The sequence below is a fragment of the Tasmannia lanceolata genome, unplaced genomic scaffold (assembly GCF_043159265.1).
Source record: "Tasmannia lanceolata isolate RefF3 unplaced genomic scaffold, GAP_Taslan_0.1 ptg000002l, whole genome shotgun sequence".
Taxonomy (NCBI): Eukaryota; Viridiplantae; Streptophyta; class Magnoliopsida; order Canellales; family Winteraceae; genus Tasmannia; species Tasmannia lanceolata.
Genome location: NW_027518679.1, coordinates 220,001 through 232,500, shown reverse-complemented (window position 1 = coordinate 232,500; position 12,500 = coordinate 220,001).

Sequence of the window (12,500 nt, the reverse complement as noted above, 5' to 3'; positions counted from 1 at the left end):
CTGGATAGGCTAAGGAATGGGCATGCTTTGGGCGTTTTTGCCCGGATAGGCACCGGAATGCTTGGCCTTGGCTTGTCCTAGCAAGGCATTGCTGGGTTGGGCTCCCTTGGCCTTTTGGGCGCCTTGGACGATGTCTTGCGAAGACCATGGGCACAAGGCCATGGCATATGGTGAAGAAAGGACCACGGTTGCCAAGGTTAGGCACCGGAATGCTTGGCCTTGGCTTGCCCTAGCAGGGCATTGCTGGGTTGGGCTCCCTTGGCCTTTTGGGCGCCTTGGACGATGTCTTGCGAAGACCATGGGCACAAGGCCATGGCATATGGTGAGGAAAGGACCACGGTTGCCAAGGTTAGGCACCGGAATGCTTGGCCTTGGCTTGCCAAAGCAGGGCATTGCTGGGTTGGGCTCCCTTGGCCTTCCGGGCGCCTTGGACACTGTCTTGGGAAGACCATGGGCACAAGGCCATGGCATATGGTGGGGAATGGACCACGGTTGCCAAGGCTAGGCATATAGAGAGGAATCGCATTTTTGCCCGGATAGGCACCGGAATGCTTGGCCTTGGCTTGCCATAGCAGGGCATTGCTGGGTTGGGCTCCCTTGGCCTTCCGGGGGCCTTGGACGCTGTCTTGGGAAGACCATGGGCACAAGGCCATGGCATATAGTGAGGAATGGACCACGGTTGGCAAGGCTAGGCATATAGAGAGGAATGGACCACGGTTGCCAAGGTTGCGCAAGTTTTGGGCATTTTTTGCCCGGATATGCCCAAGTATGCCCCGATAGGCCCGTTACGCCCCGGTATGAACGCGTATGCCCGGATAGACTCGGTATGCCTTGGGATACATGCGTATGCCCCGATAGGCTTGGTACGCCCCGATATGCGCACGTGTGCCCCAGTAGGGCTCGGTATGCCCCGGTATGTACGCGTGTGCCCCGATAGGCCCGGTATGCCCCGATAGGCCCGGTATGCCCCGATATGCACACGTGTGCCCCAATAGGGGTCGGTATGCCCCGGTAGGTACGCGTGTGCCCCGTAATGCACGTTTCGCAGATCTCCCCGCATGTCCCGCCCCTATATGTAATACTTACTTACTTACTTACTTTCTTTCTTGCTTGCTTGCTTGCTTGCAATGGTTGGGAGTGCCCGGCATGCCCCGCTGCAGAGACCAAGGGCGCAATGACTTGGCACCGCGGATGCCAGGACTCCGGCACTTCCCGTGGCACTGATGGTTGGTTCCAAAGACAAAAGGCCGTGCAAGGCCACCGCACCGCGGATGATTTTGCTCGTGCTGGCGCCGTTGTGTGGCCAAAGAACATGCGCGAATGCTCGTGTCGGAAGGGTTGGTGTCCTGGCCCCGCGGGTGTCACGAATGCTCGGTTGCGAAGACCATGGGACCAGAGCCATGGCACGTCGGATGATGGCTCCAGCTGGCGCCCCGGCACTTTCTGTGGCATTGATGCTCGGTTTCAAAGACAAACGTGCGCAGTGCCAGGGGACCGCGGATGACTGCTCGTGCTGGCCCCGTTGGGCGGCATTGATGGTCGGTTGCAAAGAAAATGCGCGATTGCTCGTGTCGGGGCCCGGCAAGCCCAGGCCAAGCGAGCCATGGCACGTCGGATGATGGCTCCAGCTGGCGCCCCGGCACTTTCTGTGGCATTGATGCTCGGTTTCAAAGACAAACGTGCGCAGGGCCAGGGGACCGCGGATGACTGCTCGTGCTGGCCCCGTTGGGCGGCATTGATGGTCGGTTGCAAAGAAAATGCGCGATTGCTCGTGTCGGGGCCTGGCAAGCCAAGGCCAAGCGAGCCATGGCAACGCGGATGATGGCTCGCTAGTGCTGGCGCCGTGCACAGTGGCCTCGCACACTCGCCCTGCACGCTTCCCTTGCACGCAGCCTTGCACACTAGCCTCGCATGCGAGCCTTGCACCCTAGCCATGCAAACTAGCCTTGCACGGTAGCCATGCACACAAGCCGTGCACATTAGCCATGCGCACAAGCCCCGCACACTAGCCTTGCGCACAACCCTTGCACACAAGCCATGCACTCGAGCAATGCACACAAGCCTTGCACTCAAGCAATGCACACAAGCCCTGGACACTAGCCTTGCACACGGGCCTGGCACACAAGCCTTGGGCACTAGCCTTGCGCACTAGCGTTCCACATGAGCCTTGCACACTAGCCTTGGACACTAGCCTTGCACACAGGCCTTGCACACTAGGCATGCTTGGGCGAGCTGATCCCGCATCAAGTCGACGGGTCTAGGCATTCTTGGGCGCAGATCCCGCATCGTCTCGTCGCGTCTGGGCGCAAACACGTCGCGTCTCGTTGCGTCTTCAGAAGTCGTCGCTAACAGCACCTTTGGTTGCCACTGGTGGTTAGGCTGGTTGGTTGCGCAAACCCTATAGGAGGGTGGCATGCTGGTGGGCGTTTTTGCCCGGATAGGCACTAGAATGTGCAGATTTTGGGCGTTTTTGCCTGGATAGGCTAAGGAATGGGCATGCTTTGGGCGTTTTTGCCCGGATAGGCACCGGAATGCTTGGCCTTGGCTTGTCCTAGCAAGGCATTGCTGGGTTGGGCTCCCTTGGCCTTTTGGGCGCCTTGGACGATGTCTTGCGAAGACCATGGGCACAAGGCCATGGCATATGGTGAGGAAAGGGCCACGGTTGCCAAGGTTAGGCACCGGAATGCTTGGCCTTGGCTTGCCAAAGCAGGGCATTGCTGGGTTGGGCTCCCTTGGCCTTCCGGGCGCCTTGGACACTGTCTTGGGAAGACCATGGGCACAAGGCCATGGCATATGGTGGGGAATGGACCACGGTTGCCAAGGCTAGGCATATAGAGAGGAATTGCATTTTTGCCCGGATAGGCACCGGAATGCTTGGCCTTGGCTTGCCATAGCAGGGCATTGCTGGGTTGGGCTCCCTTGGCCTTCCGGGGGCCTTGGACGCTGTCTTGGGAAGACCATGGGCACAAGGCCATGGCATATAGTGAGGAATGGACCACGGTTGGCAAGGCTAGGCATATAGAGAGGAATGGACCACGGTTGCCAAGGTTGCGCAAGTTTTGGGCATTTTTTGCCCGGATATGCCCAAGTATGCCCCGATAGGCCCGTTACGCCCCGGTATGAACGCGTATGCCCGGATAGACTCGGTATGCCTTGGGATACATGCGTATGCCCCGATAGGCTTGGTACGCCCCGATATGCGCACGTGTGCCCCAGTAGGGCTCGGTATGCCCCGGTATGTACGCGTGTGCCCCGATAGGCCCGGTATGCCCCGATATGCACACGTGTGCCCCAATAGGGGTCGGTATGCCCCGGTAGGTACGCGTGTGCCCCGTAATGCACGTTTCGCAGATCTCCCCGCATGTCCCGCCCCTATATGTAATACTTACTTACTTACTTACTTTCTTTCTTGCTTGCTTGCTTGCTTGCAATGGTTGGGAGTGCCCGGCATGCCCCGCTGCAGAGACCAAGGGCGCAATGACTTGGCACCGCGGATGCCGGGACTCCGGCACTTCCCGTGGCACTGATGGTTGGTTCCAAAGACAAAAGGCCGTGCAAGGCCACTGCACCGCGGATGATTTTGCTCGTGCTGGCGCCGTTGTGTGGCCAAAGAACATGCGCGAATGCTCGTGTCGGAAGGGTTGGTGTCCTGGCCCCGCGGGTGTCACGAATGCTCGGTTGCGAAGACCATGGGACCAGAGCCATGGCACGTCGGATGATGGCTCCAGCTGGCGCCCCGGCACTTTCTGTGGCATTGATGCTCGGTTTCAAAGACAAACGTGCGCAGGGCGAGGGGACCGCGGATGACTGCTCGTGCTGGCCCCGTTGGGCGGCATTGATGGTCGGTTGCAAAGAAAATGCGCGATTGCTCGTGTCGGGGCCCGGCAAGCCAAGGCCAAGCGAGCCATGGCACGTCGGATGATGGCTCCAGCTGGCGCCCCGGCACTTTCTGTGGCATTGATGCTCGGTTTCAAAGACAAACGTGCGCAGGGCCAGGGGACCGCGGAGGACTGCTCGTGCTGGCCCCGTTGGGCGGCATTGATGGTCGGTTGCAAAGAAAATGCGCGATTGCTCGTGTCGGGGCCTGGCAAGCCAAGGCCAAGCGAGCCATGGCAACGCGGATGATGGCTCGCTAGTGCTGGCGCCGTGCACAGTGGCCTCGCACACTCGCCCTGCACGCTTCCCTTGCACGCAGCCTTGCACACTAGCCTCGCATGCGAGCCTTGCACCCTAGCCATGCAAACTAGCCTTGCACGGTAGCCATGCACACAAGCCGTGCACATTAGCCATGCGCACAAGCCCCGCACACTAGCCTTGCGCACAACCCTTGCACACAAGCCATGCACTCGAGCAATGCACACAAGCCTTGCACTCAAGCAATGCACACAAGCCCTGGACACTAGCCTTGCACACGGGCCTGGCACACAAGCCTTGGGCACTAGCCTTGGGCACTAGCCTTGCGCACTAGCGTTCCACATGAGCCTTGCACACTAGCCTTGGACACTAGCCTTGCACACAGGCCTTGCACACTAGGCATGCTTGGGCGAGCTGATCCCGCATCAAGTCGACGGGTCTAGGCATTCTTGGGCGCAGATCCCGCATCGTCTCGTCGCGTCTGGGCGCAAACACGTCGCGTCTCGTTGCGTCTTCAGAAGTCGTCGCTAACAGCACCTTTGGTTGCCACTGGTGGTTAGGCTGGTTGGTTGCGCAAACCCTATAGGAGGGTGGCATGCTGGTGGGCGTTTTTGCCCGGATAGGCACTAGAATGTGCAGATTTTGGGCGTTTTTGCCTGGATAGGCTAAGGAATGGGCATGCTTTGGGCGTTTTTGCCCGGATAGGCACCGGAATGCTTGGCCTTGGCTTGTCCTAGCAAGGCATTGCTGGGTTGGGCTCCCTTGGCCTTTTGGGCGCCTTGGACGATGTCTTGCGAAGACCATGGGCACAAGGCCATGGCATATGGTGAGGAAAGGACCACGGTTGCCAAGGTTAGGCACCGGAATGCTTGGCCTTGGCTTGCCAAAGCAGGGCATTGCTGGGTTGGGCTCCCTTGGCCTTCCGGGCGCCTTGGACACTGTCTTGGGAAGACCATGGGCACAAGGCCATGGCATATGGTGGGGAATGGACCACGGTTGCCAAGGCTAGGCATATAGAGAGGAATTGCATTTTTGCCCGGATAGGCACCGGAATGCTTGGCCTTGGCTTGCCATAGCAGGGCATTGCTGGGTTGGGCTCCCTTGGCCTTCCGGGGGCCTTGGACGCTGTCTTGGGAAGACCATGGGCACAAGGCCATGGCATATAGTGAGGAATGGACCACGGTTGGCAAGGCTAGGCATATAGAGAGGAATGGACCACGGTTGCCAAGGTTGCGCAAGTTTTGGGCATTTTTTGCCCGGATATGCCCAAGTATGCCCCGATAGGCCCGTTACGCCCCGGTATGAACGCGTATGCCCGGATAGACTCGGTATGCCTTGGGATACATGCGTATGCCCCGATAGGCTTGGTACGCCCCGATATGCGCACGTGTGCCCCAGTAGGGCTCGGTATGCCCCGGTATGTACGCGTGTGCCCCGATAGGCCCGGTATGCCCCGATATGCACACGTGTGCCCCAATAGGGGTCGGTATGCCCCGGTAGGTACGCGTGTGCCCCGTAATGCACGTTTCGCAGATCTCCCCGCATGTCCCGCCCCTATATGTAATACTTACTTACTTACTTACTTTCTTTCTTGCTTGCTTGCTTGCTTGCAATGGTTGGGAGTGCCCGGCATGCCCCGCTGCAGAGACCAAGGGCGCAATGACTTGGCACCGCGGATGCCGGGACTCCGGCACTTCCCGTGGCACTGATGGTTGGTTCCAAAGACAAAAGGCCGTGCAAGGCCACCGCACCGCGGATGATTTTGCTCGTGCTGGCGCCGTTGTGTGGCCAAAGAACATGCGCGAATGCTCGTGTCGGAAGGGTTGGTGTCCTGGCCCCGCGGGTGTCACGAATGCTCGGTTGCGAAGACCATGGGACCAGAGCCATGGCACGTCGGATGATGGCTCCAGCTGGCGCCCCGGCACTTTCTGTGGCATTGATGCTCGGTTTCAAAGACAAACGTGCGCAGGGCCAGGGGACCGCGGATGACTGCTCGTGCTGGCCCCGTTGGGCGGCATTGATGGTCGGTTGCAAAGAAAATGCGCGATTGCTCGTGTCGGGGCCCGGCAAGCCAAGGCCAAGCGAGCCATGGCACGTCGGATGATGGCTCCAGCTGGCGCCCCGGCACTTTCTGTGGCATTGATGCTCGGTTTCAAAGACAAACGTGCGCAGGGCCAGGGGACCGCGGAGGACTGCTCGTGCTGGCCCCGTTGGGCGGCATTGATGGTCGGTTGCAAAGAAAATGCGCGATTGCTCGTGTCGGGGCCTGGCAAGCCAAGGCCAAGCGAGCCATGGCAACGCGGATGATGGCTCGCTAGTGCTGGCGCCGTGCACAGTGGCCTCGCACACTCGCCCTGCACGCTTCCCTTGCACGCAGCCTTGCACACTAGCCTCGCATGCGAGCCTTGCACCCTAGCCATGCAAACTAGCCTTGCACGGTAGCCATGCACACAAGCCGTGCACATTAGCCATGCGCACAAGCCCCGCACACTAGCCTTGCGCACAACCCTTGCACACAAGCCATGCACTCGAGCAATGCACACAAGCCTTGCACTCAAGCAATGCACACAAGCCCTGGACACTAGCCTTGCACACGGGCCTGGCACACAAGCCTTGGGCACTAGCCTTGGGCACTAGCCTTGCGCACTAGCGTTCCAGATGAGCCTTGCACACTAGCCTTGGACACTAGCCTTGCACACAGGCCTTGCACACTAGGCATGCTTGGGCGAGCTGATCCCGCATCAAGTCGACGGGTCTAGGCATTCTTGGGCGCAGATCCCGCATCGTCTCGTCGCGTCTGGGCGCAAACACGTCGCGTCTCGTTGCGTCTTCAGAAGTCGTCGCTAACAGCACCTTTGGTTGCCACTGGTGGTTAGGCTGGTTGGTTGCGCAAACCCTATAGGAGGGTGGCATGCTGGTGGGCGTTTTTGCCCGGATAGGCACTAGAATGTGCAGATTTTGGGCGTTTTTGCCTGGATAGGCTAAGGAATGGGCATGCTTTGGGCGTTTTTGCCCGGATAGGCACCGGAATGCTTGGCCTTGGCTTGTCCTAGCAAGGCATTGCTGGGTTGGGCTCCCTTGGCCTTTTGGGCGCCTTGGACGATGTCTTGCGAAGACCATGGGCACAAGGCCATGGCATATGGTGAGGAAAGGACCACGGTTGCCAAGGTTAGGCACCGGAATGCTTGGCCTTGGCTTGCCAAAGCAGGGCATTGCTGGGTTGGGCTCCCTTGGCCTTCCGGGCGCCTTGGACACTGTCTTGGGAAGACCATGGGCACAAGGCCATGGCATATGGTGGGGAATGGACCACGGTTGCCAAGGCTAGGCATATAGAGAGGAATTGCATTTTTGCCCGGATAGGCACCGGAATGCTTGGCCTTGGCTTGCCATAGCAGGGCATTGCTGGGTTGGGCTCCCTTGGCCTTCCGGGGGCCTTGGACGCTGTCTTGGGAAGACCATGGGCACAAGGCCATGGCATATAGTGAGGAATGGACCACGGTTGGCAAGGCTAGGCATATAGAGAGGAATGGACCACGGTTGCCAAGGTTGCGCAAGTTTTGGGCATTTTTTGCCCGGATATGCCCAAGTATGCCCCGATAGGCCCGTTACGCCTCGGTATGAACGCGTATGCCCGGATAGACTCGGTATGCCTTGGGATACATGCGTATGCCCCGATAGGCTTGGTACGCCCCGATATGCGCACGTGTGCCCCAGTAGGGCTCGGTATGCCCCGGTATGTACGCGTGTGCCCCGATAGGCCCGGTATGCCCCGATATGCACACGTGTGCCCCAAAAGGGGTCGGTATGCCCCGGTAGGTACGCGTGTGCCCCGTAATGCACGTTTCGCAGATCTCCCCGCATGTCCCGCCCCTATATGTAATACTTACTTACTTACTTACTTTCTTTCTTGCTTGCTTGCTTGCTTGCAATGGTTGGGAGTGCCCGGCATGCCCCGCTGCAGAGACCAAGGGCGCAATGACTTGGCACCGCGGATGCCGGGACTCCGGCACTTCCCGTGGCACTGATGGTTGGTTCCAAAGACAAAAGGCCGTGCAAGGCCACCGCACCGCGGATGATTTTGCTCGTGCTGGCGCCGTTGTGTGGCCAAATAACATGCGCGAATGCTCGTGTCGGAAGGGTTGGTGTCCTGGCCCCGCGGGTGTCACGAATGCTCGGTTGCGAAGACCATGGGACCAGAGCCATGGCACGTCGGATGATGGCTCCAGCTGGCGCCCCGGCACTTTCTGTGGCATTGATGCTCGGTTTCAAAGACAAACGTGCGCAGGGCCAGGGGACCGCGGATGACTGCTCGTGCTGGCCCCGTTGGGCAGCATTGATGGTCGGTTGCAAAGAAAATGCGCGATTGCTCGTGTCGGGGCCCGGCAAGCCAAGGCCAAGCGAGCCATCGCACGTCGGATGATGGCTCCAGCTGGCGCCCCGGCACTTTCTGTGGCATTGATGCTCGGTTTCGAAGACAAACGTGCGCAGGGCCAGGGGACCGCGGAGGACTGCTCGTGCTGGCCCCGTTGGGCGGCATTGATGGTCGGTTGCAAAGAAAATGCGCGATTGCTCGTGTCGGGGCCTGGCAAGCCAAGGCCAAGCGAGCCATGGCAACGCGGATGATGGCTCGCTAGTGCTGGCGCCGTGCACAGTGGCCTCGCACACTCGCCCTGCACGCTTCCCTTGCACGCAGCCTTGCACACTAGCCTCGCATGCGAGCCTTGCACCCTAGCCATGCAAACTAGCCTTGCACGGTAGCCATGCACACAAGCCGTGCACATTAGCCATGCGCACAAGCCCCGCACACTAGCCTTGCGCACAACCCTTGCACACAAGCCATGCACTCGAGCAATGCACACAAGCCTTGCACTCAAGCAATGCACACAAGCCCTGGACACTAGCCTTGCACACGGGCCTGGCACACAAGCCTTGGGCACTAGCCTTGCGCACTAGCGTTCCACATGAGCCTTGCACACTAGCCTTGGACACTAGCCTTGCACACAGGCCTTGCACACTAGGCATGCTTGGGCGAGCTGATCCCGCATCAAGTCGACGGGTCTAGGCATTCTTGGGCGCAGATCCCGCATCGTCTCGTCGCGTCTGGGCGCAAACACGTCGCGTCTCGTTGCGTCTTCAGAAGTCGTCGCTAACAGCACCTTTGGTTGCCACTGGTGGTTAGGCTGGTTGGTTGCGCAAACCCTATAGGAGGGTGGCATGCTGGTGGGCGTTTTTGCCCGGATAGGCACTAGAATGTGCAGATTTTGGGCGTTTTTGCCTGGATAGGCTAAGGAATGGGCATGCTTTGGGCGTTTTTGCCCGGATAGGCACCGGAATGCTTGGCCTTGGCTTGTCCTAGCAAGGCATTGCTGGGTTGGGCTCCCTTGGCCTTTTGGGCGCCTTGGACGATGTCTTGCGAAGACCATGGGCACAAGGCCATGGCATATGGTGAGGAAAGGACCACGGTTGCCAAGGTTAGGCACCGGAATGCTTGGCCTTGGCTTGCCAAAGCAGGGCATTGCTGGGTTGGGCTCCCTTGGCCTTCCGGGCGCCTTGGACACTGTCTTGGGAAGACCATGGGCACAAGGCCATGGCATATGGTGGGGAATGGACCACGGTTGCCAAGGCTAGGCATATAGAGAGGAATTGCATTTTTGCCCGGATAGGCACCGGAATGCTTGGCCTTGGCTTGCCATAGCAGGGCATTGCTGGGTTGGGCTCCCTTGGCCTTCCGGGGGCCTTGGACGCTGTCTTGGGAAGACCATGGGCACAAGGCCATGGCATATAGTGAGGAATGGACCACGGTTGGCAAGGCTAGGCATATAGAGAGGAATGGACCACGGTTGCCAAGGTTGCGCAAGTTTTGGGCATTTTTTGCCCGGATATGCCCAAGTATGCCCCGATAGGCCCGTTACGCCCCGGTATGAACGCGTATGCCCGGATAGACTCGGTATGCCTTGGGATACATGCGTATGCCCCGATAGGCTTGGTACGCCCCGATATGCGCACGTGTGCCCCAGTAGGGCTCGGTATGCCCCGGTTTGTACGCGTGTGCCCCGATAGGCCCGGTATGCCCCGATATGCACACGTGTGCCCCAATAGGGGTCGGTATGCCCCGGTAGGTACGCGTGTGCCCCGTAATGCACGTTTCGCAGATCTCCCCGCATGTCCCGCCCCTATATGTAATACTTACTTACTTACTTACTTTCTTTCTTGCTTGCTTGCTTGCTTGCAATGGTTGGGAGTGCCCGGCATGCCCCGCTGCAGAGACCAAGGGCGCAATGACTTGGCACCGCGGATGCCGGGACTCCGGCACTTCCCGTGGCACTGATGGTTGGTTCCAAAGACAAAAGGCCGTGCAAGGCCACCGCACCGCGGATGATTTTGCTCGTGCTGGCGCCGTTGTGTGGCCAAAGAACATGCGCGAATGCTCGTGTCGGAAGGGTTGGTGTCCTGGCCCCGCGGGTGTCACGAATGCTCGGTTGCGAAGACCATGGGACCAGAGCCATGGCACGTCGGATGATGGCTCCAGCTGGCGCCCCGGCACTTTCTGTGGCATTGATGCTCGGTTTCAAAGACAAACGTGCGCAGGGCGAGGGGACCGCGGATGACTGCTCGTGCTGGCCCCGTTGGGCGGCATTGATGGTCGGTTGCAAAGAAAATGCGCGATTGCTAGTGTCGGGGCCTGGCAAGCCAAGGCCAAGTGAGCCATGGCAACGCGGATGATGGCTCCAGCTGGCGCCCCGGCACTTTCTGTGGCATTGATGCTCGGTTTCGAAGACAAACGTGCGCAGGGCCAGGGGACCGCGGAGGACTGCTCGTGCTGGCCCCGTTGGGCGGCATTGATGGTGTGTTGCAGAGAGCATGTGCGATTGCAAGTGTCGGCCGGGTTTGGGTTCCCTTGGGCTTTCGGGTGCCTTGGACGCTGTCTTGCGAAGACCATGGGCACAAGGCCCCGTCCTGGCCCCTTGTTCGATTCGCTCTCGTCTTGCGCTTGCTTCCAAGGTCCTCCATGACCTTCCCCATGGCCTTGCTAGATCCCCCCCATGACGCATGACCTCTGTCCGTTGATTGGTTTTGAGTGCACACCATGCCCGGCTTGGCACCGTGTTGTCGCGTGAGTGGCATTTGGATCGTGCATGCTGGTGGGCTACCTGCCAATGCGCACAAGCCTTGCACACTAGCCTTGCGCACGAGCCTTGCACAAAAGCCTTGGACACAAGCCTTGCGCACAAGCCATGCGCACAAGCCTTGGACGCTAGCCTTGCACACAAGCCATGCATACAAGCCTTGCTCACAAGCCTTGGGCACTGGCCCATCGCAGTAGCCTTGCACACAAGCCTTGCGCACTAGCTTTGGGCACGAGCCTTGCGCACTTGCCTTGGGCACTAGCCTTGCACACAACCCTTGGGAACTAGCCTTGCGCACCAGCCTTGCCCACAAGCCTTGCACACCAGCCTTGCACACTAGCCTTGCATACAAGCCTTGCACACTAGCCTTGCACACAGGCCATGCTCACTAGCCTTGGGCACTAGCCTTGCACACAGACCTTGGGCACTAGCCTTGCGCACTAGCCTTGCCCACGAGCCTTGCACACTAGCCTTGCACGCAGGCCTTGCACGCTAGGCATGCTTGGGCCAGCAGCTCCCGCATCAAGTCGGCGGGTGTAGGCACGGTTGGGCGCAGATCCCGCATCGCCTCGTCGCGTCTGGGCGCAAACCCGTCGCGTCTCGTTGCGTCTTCAGAAGTCGTCGCTAACAGCACCTTTGGTTGCCACTGGTGGTTAGGCGGGTTGGTTGCGCAAACCCTATAGGAGGGTGGCATGCTGCGGGGCGCTGGAATGCGCAGGCTTAGGGCGTTTTTGCCCGGATAGGCACTGGAATGTGCTGGTTTTGGGCGTTTTTGCCTGGATAGGCTAAGGAATGGGCATGCTTTGGGCGTTTTCCCCGGATAGGCACTGGAATGGGCTGGTTTTGGGCGTTTTTGCCTGGATAGGCTAACGAATGGGGCATGCTTTGGGCGTTTTTGCCCGGGTAGGCACTGGAATGCCTGGCCTTGGCTGGGCATTGCTGGGTTGGGCTCCCTTGGCCTTTCAGGCGCCTTGGATGCTGTCTTGTGAAGACCATGGGCACAAGGCCATGGCATATAGTGGGGAATGGACCATGGTTGCCAAGGTTAGGCAATATAGAGGGCGGTGGGCGAGTAGGCCATGGCGTCACTTGTTTGCCCGTGTTTGCTCCCTTTGTGCGTTGTTTGGTTTTGGGAGCACACCTACCTTGCTAGGCTCGGCGGCTTACCCCTGCCCTTGTGGGTACTGGGTTGCACGTCTGTTTGCAACCCTATGGCTTGGTTGCTGCTGGCTTGGTTGG